The following is a 9,615-nucleotide window of genomic DNA, read 5'->3' as shown; positions in this document are numbered from 1 at the left end:
TGTAATTTCTGTTATACTCCAGAAAATAATATACAATGCATCCATTGATAAATTCCAATTTAGGTTGAGTTATCATGAAGTTCTTGTGTGTGCATTGCTAGTCTTTAAACCTTAACCAACTGCAGTATAAAAAAATTAAAAATTAAAATTCCAGTTGTCATCATGGTATTTTACTTATGATTTACATTTATTTATTTTTTTACTGAAAAAGAGATATGATCTACACATTTTGCATGTTGTTTCGAGTTACTTTTAGTTGCTTTTTGTGACCTCGCACCAATAAGAAGAGGAAATGAGCCGACAGGAAACCGATTTGTTCCTCGAAATAACTTCTTATAAAAAAAATAGGAGAGTTTATATCTGCTCTGAGGGCTCTTTAAGTCTATATTACCTGCTAACACATAGGAGTGAATATAGACAGGAAGTGGGAAAAAGAAACTGAAAACGCAAACACACTGTTTACTGTCTTCTGATTGTCTGCCAGCATGGGTTTCTACAGAACATGTTCCATTTCCCTTTAAGATTAATAAAGTATTTTGATATATAAATGTATTGATTGATGTTTACATTTCTTAACATTATCTCAACAGAATTGCGTTGCTTAGCAACAGCATGGGTACATTTTTACTTCCTGTTACATAGTCATTCACTCCTTATTTGGAATGGAACCTTCAAGATGACATCCTCTTTGACTTTGATCTTGAATTCTAAATGAAGTTCTACCCTGACACTCACTCTACACTTTAAGGACTTGTGAGAAGGTTGTGTTTGCCAGTTTGGATGAAATACATGCTTTCATGAATATATCAAGGTTAACATACATTATAATACCAGGTGAAAATGATGCTGTATTTTCAAGGTTATTTAAATGTTCACAAGACCAAGAGAGAAGAAACATGTCTTACATGAAGATGACAAATAGAGGACAGCAGAACGGATGAGGGAAAACGTGTGTTACAGGAACATGAGAAAGAGAGCACAGCAGACCGGGTGAGGAAGAACGTGTCATACAGGAACATGAGAAAAAAAGGACAGCAGACCAGGCTTTGCTCACTAGTTCTCGTCAATTTCAACGCTTGCAAGCGTTGCTCATGAGCTTTGTTCTATATTTCCCCTCAATTACAACGGTAGCAAGTTATTGCAACGCTCACTAGTTCCCCTCAAATTCAACGCGCATCAGTTGCAGTCTTTTGCAAAGCTCGCTAGTACCGTCAATTGCAACTCTCTCCACTTCCAGTCAATTTCAACGCTCGATAGTTCCAGTCAATTGCAAAGCTTGCCAGTTCCAGTCAAATGCAACGCTGACTAGTTCCAGTCAATTGCAACACTCACTAGTTCCAGTCAATTGCAACGCTTGCTGGGTCACGTCAATTGCAACGCTCACTAGTTCCAGTCAATTGCAATCATCGCTATTTCCTGTACTACCGAGCGTTGCTCACGAGCTTTGCTCCGTAGTTCGCGTCATTTTCAATGCTCAACAGTTCCACTGTGTTTCAACACATACTAGTTCCAGTGAATTGCAACGCTCGCTAGTTCCCGTCAATTTCAAAACTCACTAGTTCCAGTCAAATGCAACGCTCGCTAGTTCCAGTCAATTGCTCGCTAGTTCGATTGAAATGCAACACTCGCTAGTTCCTGTACTAGCGAGCGTTGCTCACGGGCTTTGCTTGCTATCCATCCATCCATCCATCTTCTCCCGCTTTTCCGTCAGGGTCGCGGAGGTAACAGCTCCAGCAGAGAGCCCCAAACTTTCCTTTCCCTGGCCACATCCACCAGCTCTGACTGGGGGATTCCAAGGCACTCCCAGGCCAGTGAAGAGATATAATCCCTCCACCTGGTCCTAGGTCTACCCCTCGGTCTCTTCCCAGCTGGACGTGCCTGGAACACCTCCCTAGGGAGGCGCCCAGGTGGCATCCTCACTAGGTGGCACTCACTAGGTGCCCAAACCACCTCAACTGGCTCCTTTCAACGCGAAGGAGCAGCGGTTCTACTCCGAGTCCCTCCCGGATGACTGAACTTCTCACCTTATCCCTAAGGGAGATGCCAGCCACCCTGCGGAGAAATCCCATTTCGGCCGCTTGTATCCGCGATCTCGTTCTTTCGGTCATGACCCATCCTTCATGACCATAGGTGAGGGTAGGAATGAAGATGGCCCGGTAGACAGAGAGCTTTGCCTTCTGGCTCAGCTCTCTTTTCGTCACAACGGTGCGGTAAAGCGACTGCAGTACCGTTCCCGCTGCTCCGATTCTCCGGCCCATCTCACGCTCCATTGTTCCCTCACTCGAGAACAAGACCCCGAGATACTTGAACTCCTTCACTTGGGGTAAGGCTTCATTCCCTACCTGGAGTGGACAATCCATCGGTTTCCTGCTGAGAACCATGGCCTCAGATTTGGAGGTGCTGATCCTCATCCCAGCCGCTTCACACTCGGCCGCGAACCGATCCAGTGAGTGCTGAAGGTCACAGACCGATGAAGCCATTAGAACCACATCATCTGCAAAAAGCAGTGGTGCAATCCTTAGCCCACCGAACTGCAAACCCCCTCCCCCACGACTACGCCTCGAAATCCTGTCCATGAATATCACAAACATGATTGGTGACAAAGCGCAGCCCTGGCGGAGGCCAACCCTCACCGGAAAACGGTCCGACGTGCTGCCGAGGACCCGGACACAGCTCTCGCTTTGGGAGTACAGAGATTGGATGGCCCTGAGCAAAGACCCCCTCACCCCATACTCCCGCAGCACCTCCCACAGTATCTCCCTGGGAACCCGGTCATACGCCGTTCCTCTTCAATCTGAGGTTCGACAATAGGCCGGACCCTCCTTTCCAGCACCTTAGAGTAAACTTTCCCGGGGAGGCTGAGTAATGTGATGCCTCTGTAATTGGCACACACCCTCTGATCCCCCTTTTTAAAGAGAGGAACCACCACCCCGGTCTGCCACTCCTTCGGTACTGTTTCCGACTTCCACGCAATGTTGACGAGACGTGTCAACCATGACAGTCCCTCAACACCCAGAGCCTTCAGCATTTCTGGGCGGATCTCATCCACCCCCGGGGCTTTGCCACTGTGGAGCTGTTTAACTACCTCAGTGACTTCCCCCCGTGAGATTGGAATTGATCCCCCTTCATACTCCAGCTCCGCCTCTAACATAGAGTGCGGAGTTGTCGGATTCAGGAGTTCCTCAAAGTGTTCCTTCCACCGCCCTAACACACTATCAGTTGAGGTCAACAGCGCCCCATCCTTACTGTACACAGCTTGGATGGTACCCTGCTTCCCCCTCCTGAGGTGCCGGACAGTTTTCCAGAACAACTTTGGTGCCGACCGAAAGTCCTTCTCCATGGCTTCTCCGAACTTCTCCCACACCCGCTGCTTTGCGTCGGCCACGGCTGAGGCTGCTGCCCTTCGGGCCTGTCGATACCTTGCAACTGCGTCAGGAGTACCCAGGGATAACATATCCCGGAAGGCCTCCTTCTTCAGTCGGACGGCTTCCCTAACCACCGGTGTCCACCACGAGGTTCGAGGGTTACCGCCCCTTGAGGCACCTAAGACCTTGAGACCACAGCTCCCCGCCGCAGCTTCGGCAATAGAAGCTTTGAACACCGCCCACTCTGGTTCAATGTCCCCAGCCTCCACAGGGATGCCTGAAAAGCTCCGCCGGAGGTGTGAGTTGAAGGCTTCCTGGACATGGGACTCCTCCAGACGTTCTCAGTTCACCCGCACTACACGTTTGGGCTTACCAGGTCTGTCCAGAGGCTTCCCCCGCCACTCGACCCAACTCACCACCAGATGGTGATCAGTTGACAACTCCGCCCCTCTCTTCACCCGAGTGTCCAAAACATGCGGCCTCAGATCCGATGATACGATTACAAAATCGATCATGGACCTTCTGCCTAGGGTGCTCTGGTACCACAGTACACTTATGAGCATCCTTATGTTCGAACATGGTGTTTGTTATGGCCAATCCATGACTAGCACAGAAGTCCAGTAACAAACCACCACTCCGGTTCAGATCAGGGGGGCCGTTCCTCCCAATCACGCCCCTCCAAGTGTCTCCATCATTGCCCACGTGTGCGTTGAAGTCTCCCAGCAAGACTAAGGAGTCCCCTTCAGGAGCCCCATACAGGACTTCTTTCAGGGTCTCCAAGAAGGCCGAATACTCTGAACTGCTGTTTGGTGCATAAGCACACACAACAGTCAGAGTTTTCCCCCCCATGACCCGCAGGCGTAGGGAGGCGACCCTCTCGTCCACTGGGGTAAACTCCAACAAAGCGGCACTCAACCGGGGGCTTGTGAGTATCCCCACACCCGCTCGGCGCCTCACACCTTGGACAACTCCGGAGAAGAATAGAGTCCAACCCCTATCCAGAAGTAAGGTTCCAGAGCCGACGCTGTGCGTAGAGGTGAGCCCCACCAGATCCAACTGGTAACGCTCCACCTCCCGCACAAGCTCCGGCTCCTTCCCCCCCAGAGAGGTGACATTCCACGTCCCCAAAGCCAACTTCTGTCGCCTGAGTCTGGTCCGTCGAGACCCTCTGCTTTCACTGCCACCCTTCTGGCAGCGCACCCGACCCCATCGTTGTTTCCCGTAGGTGGTGGGCCCGCGGGACGGAGAAGCGGAGGTGTTGCCCACGTTGCTTTTTCGGGCTGTGCCCGGCCGGGCTCCGTGGCAAGCCCGGCCACCAGACGCTCGCTGACGAGTCCTCCTTCTGGGCCTGGCTCCAGAAGGGGACCCCGGGCTTCCTCCGGGCCGGGTATCCTCGCTTCCAATTATGTTCATTCATGAAGTCTTTTTGAACCAATCTTAGTCTGGCCCCTTACCTGAGACCAATTTGCCATGGGAGACCCTACCAGGAACACAAGGTTCCAGACAACACAGCCCCCAGGTTCATCGGGGCACACAAACCTCTCCACCACGATAAGGTGCTGGTTCTCGGAAAAGGTTGCTTGCTAGTTCCCGTCAATTTCAATGCGCGCTAATTCCAGTCAATTTCAAAACTCGCAAGTTCCGGTCAAATGCAACGCTCGCTAGTTCGTGTCAATTGCAACGCTCGCTAGTTCGATTGAAATGCAACCAGCCCCTGCTGGAGTCGACCAGGCCGCTGACAGGACAGCAGGGGCTAGAGTCGACCAGGCCGCCGACAGGACAGGTGGGGCTGGAGTCGGCCGAGCCAGGCCAAAACTTGAGAAGGCTTGGCTGCAGAAGGCTTGGCTGCAGAAGGCTTGGCTGCAGGAGGCTTGGCTGCTCGAGGCTTGGCTGCTCGAGGCTTGACTGCTGGAGGCTTGACTGCAGGAGGATTGGCTGCAGGAGGCTTGGCTGCAGGAAGCATCACTGCTGTGACATGAGGTTTAAGGAAAGGGTGCAGGCTTTCTGGGGACATGACAAATGTCCTTAAATATTCCGGCAGTGAGCTCTCTAACCATGGCTTGAAATGCAATGCTCGCTAGTTTGAGTCAATTGCAACGCTCGCTAATTCGATCGAAATGCAACCCTCTGTAGTTCCTGTACTAGCGAGCGTTGCTCATGCGCTGTGCTTGCTAGTTCCCGTCAATTTCAATGCTCGCTAGTTCCAGTCAATTGCAACTCTCACTAGTTCCAGTCAATTGCAACGCTTGCTAGTTCCAGTCAATTGCAACGCTCGCTAGTTCCCGTCAATTTCAATGCTTGCTAGTTCCAGTCAATTTCAACACTCGCAAGTTCCGGTCAATTGAAATCATCGCTAGTTCCTGTACTAACGACTGTTGTCACAAGCTTTGCTCGCTGGTTTGCATCAATTTCAACTCTCACTAGTTCCACTTTATTTCAACCTTCACTATTTCCGGTCAATTGCAACGCTCGCTAGTTCCAGACAATTTCAACTGTCGCTAGTTCGGGTCAATTGCAACGCTTGCTAGTTCCAGTCAATTGCAACGCTCGCTAGTTCCTGTACTAACGACTGTTGTCACAAGCTTTGCTCGCTGGTTTGCATCAATTTCAACTCTCACTAGTTCCACTTTATTTCAACCTTCACTATTTCCGGTCAATTGCAACGCTCGCTAGTTCCAGACAATTTCAACTGTCGCTAGTTCCGGTCAATTGCAGCGCTCACTAGTTCCAGTCAATTTCAACACCGGCAAGTTCCAGTCAATTGCACACTCGCTAGTACGGGTCAATTGCAACGCTCGCTAGTTCCAGTCAATTTCAACACCGGCAAGTTCCGGTCAATTGAAACGCTCACTAGTTCCAGTCAATTTCAAGGCTTGCTAGTTCCAGTCAATTGCCATGCTCGCTAGTTCCAGTCAATTGAAATCATCACTATTTCTTGTACTAGCGAGAGTTGCTCACGAGCGTTGCTCGCTGGTTCGCGTCAATTTCAACTCTCACTAGTTCGACTGTATTTCAACGCTCACTAGTTCCAGTCAATTGCAATGCTTGCTAGTTCCAGACAATTTCAAAGCTCACTAGTTCCACTCAACTGCAACGCTCACTAGTTCCAGTCAACTGCAACGCTCGCTAGTTCCAGACAATTTCAATGCTCGCTAGTTCCAGTCAATTTCAACACTCAGTAGTTCCAGTCAATTTCAACGCTAGGTAATTCCAGTCGATTTAAATCATCGCTTTTTCCTGTACTAGCGAGCGTTGATTACAAGCTTTGCTCGCTAGTTAGCGTCAATTTCAATGCTCAACAGTTCCACTCTATTTCAACGCTCACTAGTTCCAGTCAATTGCAACCCTGTAGTTCCTGTACCAGCAAGCGTTGCTCACGAGCTTTGCGTTGCTCACGAGCTTTGCGTTGCTCACAAGCTTTGCGTTGCTCACGACCTTTGCGTTGCTCACGACCTTTGCATTGCTCACCACCTTTGCTCGCTAGTTCTCGTCAATTTAAATGCTCAACAGTTGGCGGGACCCCCATCGGAACAGGTGTCGGAGGGACCACCGACTTGAGGGGGTGAGGAGTTGGTGGGAGCCCCATCAGAACAGGTGGCGGCGGGACCCCCAACAGAACGGGAGTAGATGTTGGCAGGACCCCCGTCGGAACAAGAGCAGGTGTTGGTGGGACCCCCATCGGAACAGGTGACGGCAGGACCCCCAACGGAGCAGGTGTTGGCGGGACCCCCATCGGAACAGGCGACGGCAGGACCCCCAACGGAGCAGGAAATGATGTCTTCGGGACCCCCGGCAGAACGAGTCTCCACGGGACCCCAAACAGGACAGGAGCAGGAACAGGTGTGACTGGAGGCGACTGGACAGGGGAAACTGGAGTCGACTGGACAGGCGAGGCTGGAGTCAAAGCTGGAGTCAAGGCTAGAGTCAAGGCTGGAGTCAAGGCCGAAGTCAAGACCGGAGTCAAGGCCAGAGTCAACTGGACAAGCAAGGCTGGAGTCGAGGCCGGAGTCGAGAGGAAAGGCGAGGCTGGTGTCGGCCGGGCCGCCGACAGGACAGCAGGGGCTGGAGTCGGCCGGGCTGCCGACAGGACAGCAGGGGCTGGAGTCGACCGGGCCGCCGACAGGACGGCAGGGGCTGGAGTCGGCCGGGCCGCCGACAGGACAGGTGGGGCTGGACTCGACCGAGCCGGAACTGCAGCTGGGAACGCGGCTGCTAGGGCCAAAACTTGAGCCAGAAGCGTGGCTGCAGAAGGCTTGGCTGCAGAAGGCTTGGCTGCAGGAGGCTTGGCTGCAGGAGGCTTGGCTGCAGGAAGCATCACTGCTGTGACATGAGGTTTAAGGAAAGGGTGCAGGCTTTCTGGGGACATGACAAATGTCCTTAAATAGTCCGGCAGTGAGCTCTCTAACCATGGTTTGAAATGCAACGCTCGCTAGTTTGAGTCAATTGCAACGCTCGCTAGTTCGATTGAAATGCAACCCTCAGTAGTTCCTGTACTAGCGAGCGTTGCTCACAAGCTGTGCTTGCTAGTTCCTGTCAATTTCAATGTTCGCTAGTTCGGGTCAATTGCAACGCTCGCTAGTTCCAGTCAATTTCAACACCGGCAAGTTCCGGTCAAATGCAACGCTCGCTAGTTCGAGTCAATTGCAACGCTCGCTAGTTCCAGTCAATTTCAACACCGGCAAGTTCCGGTCAAATGCAACGCTCGCTAGTTCGAGTCAATTGCAACGCTCGCTAGTTCGGGTCAATTGCAACGCTCGCTAGTTCCAGTCAATTTCAACACCGGCAAGTTCCGGTCAAATGCAACGCTCGCTAGTTCGAGTCAATTGCAACGCTCGCTAGTTCGAGTCAATTGCAACGCTCGCTAGTTCCAGTCAATTGAAATCATCGCTATTTCCTGTACTAGCGACTGTTGCTCACAAGCTTTGCTCGCTGGTTCGCATCAATTTCAACTCTCGCTAGTTCCACTTTATTTCAACCTTCACTAGTTCCGGTCAATTGCAGCGCTCGCTAGTTCCAGACAATTTCAACTCTCGCTAGTTCCAGTCAATTGAAACGCTCACTAGTTCCAGTCAATTTCAAGGCTTGCTAGTTCCAGTCAATTGCAACACTCGCTAGTTCGGGTCAATTGCAACGCTCGCTAGTTCCAGTCAATTTCAACACCGGCAAGTTCCGGTCAAATGCAACGCTCGCTAGTTCGAGTCAATTGCAACGCTCGCTAGTTCGAGTCAATTGCAACGCTCGCTAGTTCCAGTCAATTGAAATCATCGCTATTTCCTGTACTAGCGACTGTTGCTCACAAGCTTTGCTCGCTGGTTCGCATCAATTTCAACTCTCGCTAGTTCCACTTTATTTCAACCTTCACTAGTTCCGGTCAATTGCAGCGCTCGCTAGTTCCAGTCAATTGAAACGCTCACTAGTTCCAGTCAATTTCAAGGCTTGCTAGTTCCAGTCAATTGCCATGCTTGCTAGTTCCAGTCAATTGAAATCATCACTATTTCCTGTACTAGCGAGAGTTGCTCACGAGCTTTGCTCGCTGGTTCTCATCAATTTCAACTCTCGCTAGTTCCCAGTCAATTTCAAAGCTCACTAGTTCCACTGTATTTCAACGCTCACTAGTTCCAGTCAATTGCAATGCTTGCTAGTTCCAGTCAATTTCAACGCTAGGTAATTCCAGTCAATTGAAATCATCGCTATTTCCTGTACTAGCGACTGTTGCTCACAAGCTTTGCTCGCTGGTTCGCATCAATTTCAACTCTCGCTAGTTCCATTTTATTTCAACCTTCACTAGTTCCGGTCAATTGCAGCGCTCGCTAGTTCCAGACAATTTCAACTCTCGCTAGTTCCAGTCAATTGAAACGCTCACTAGTTCCAGTCAATTTCAAGGCTTGCTAGTTCCAGTCAATTGCAACACTCGCTAGTTCGGGTCAATTGCAACGCTCGCTAGTTCCAGTCAATTTCAACACCGGCAAGTTCCGGTCAAATGCAACGCTCGCTAGTTCGAGTCAATTGCAACGCTCGCTAGTTCGAGTCAATTGCAACGCTCGCTAGTTCCAGTCAATTGAAATCATCGCTATTTCCTGTACTAGCGACTGTTGCTCACAAGCTTTGCTCGCTGGTTCGCATCAATTTCAACTCTCGCTAGTTCCACTTTATTTCAACCTTCACTAGTTCCGGTCAATTGCAGCGCTCGCTAGTTCCAGTCAATTGAAACGCTCACTAGTTCCAGTCAATTTCAAGGCTTGCTAGTTCC

This window comes from Eleginops maclovinus, chromosome 7 (assembly GCF_036324505.1).
Source record: "Eleginops maclovinus isolate JMC-PN-2008 ecotype Puerto Natales chromosome 7, JC_Emac_rtc_rv5, whole genome shotgun sequence".
In the NCBI taxonomy this organism is placed as follows: Eukaryota; Metazoa; Chordata; class Actinopteri; order Perciformes; family Eleginopidae; genus Eleginops; species Eleginops maclovinus.
The sequence above is the reverse complement of the archived record's forward strand: the minus strand, read 5'-3'. Positions refer to the sequence as shown.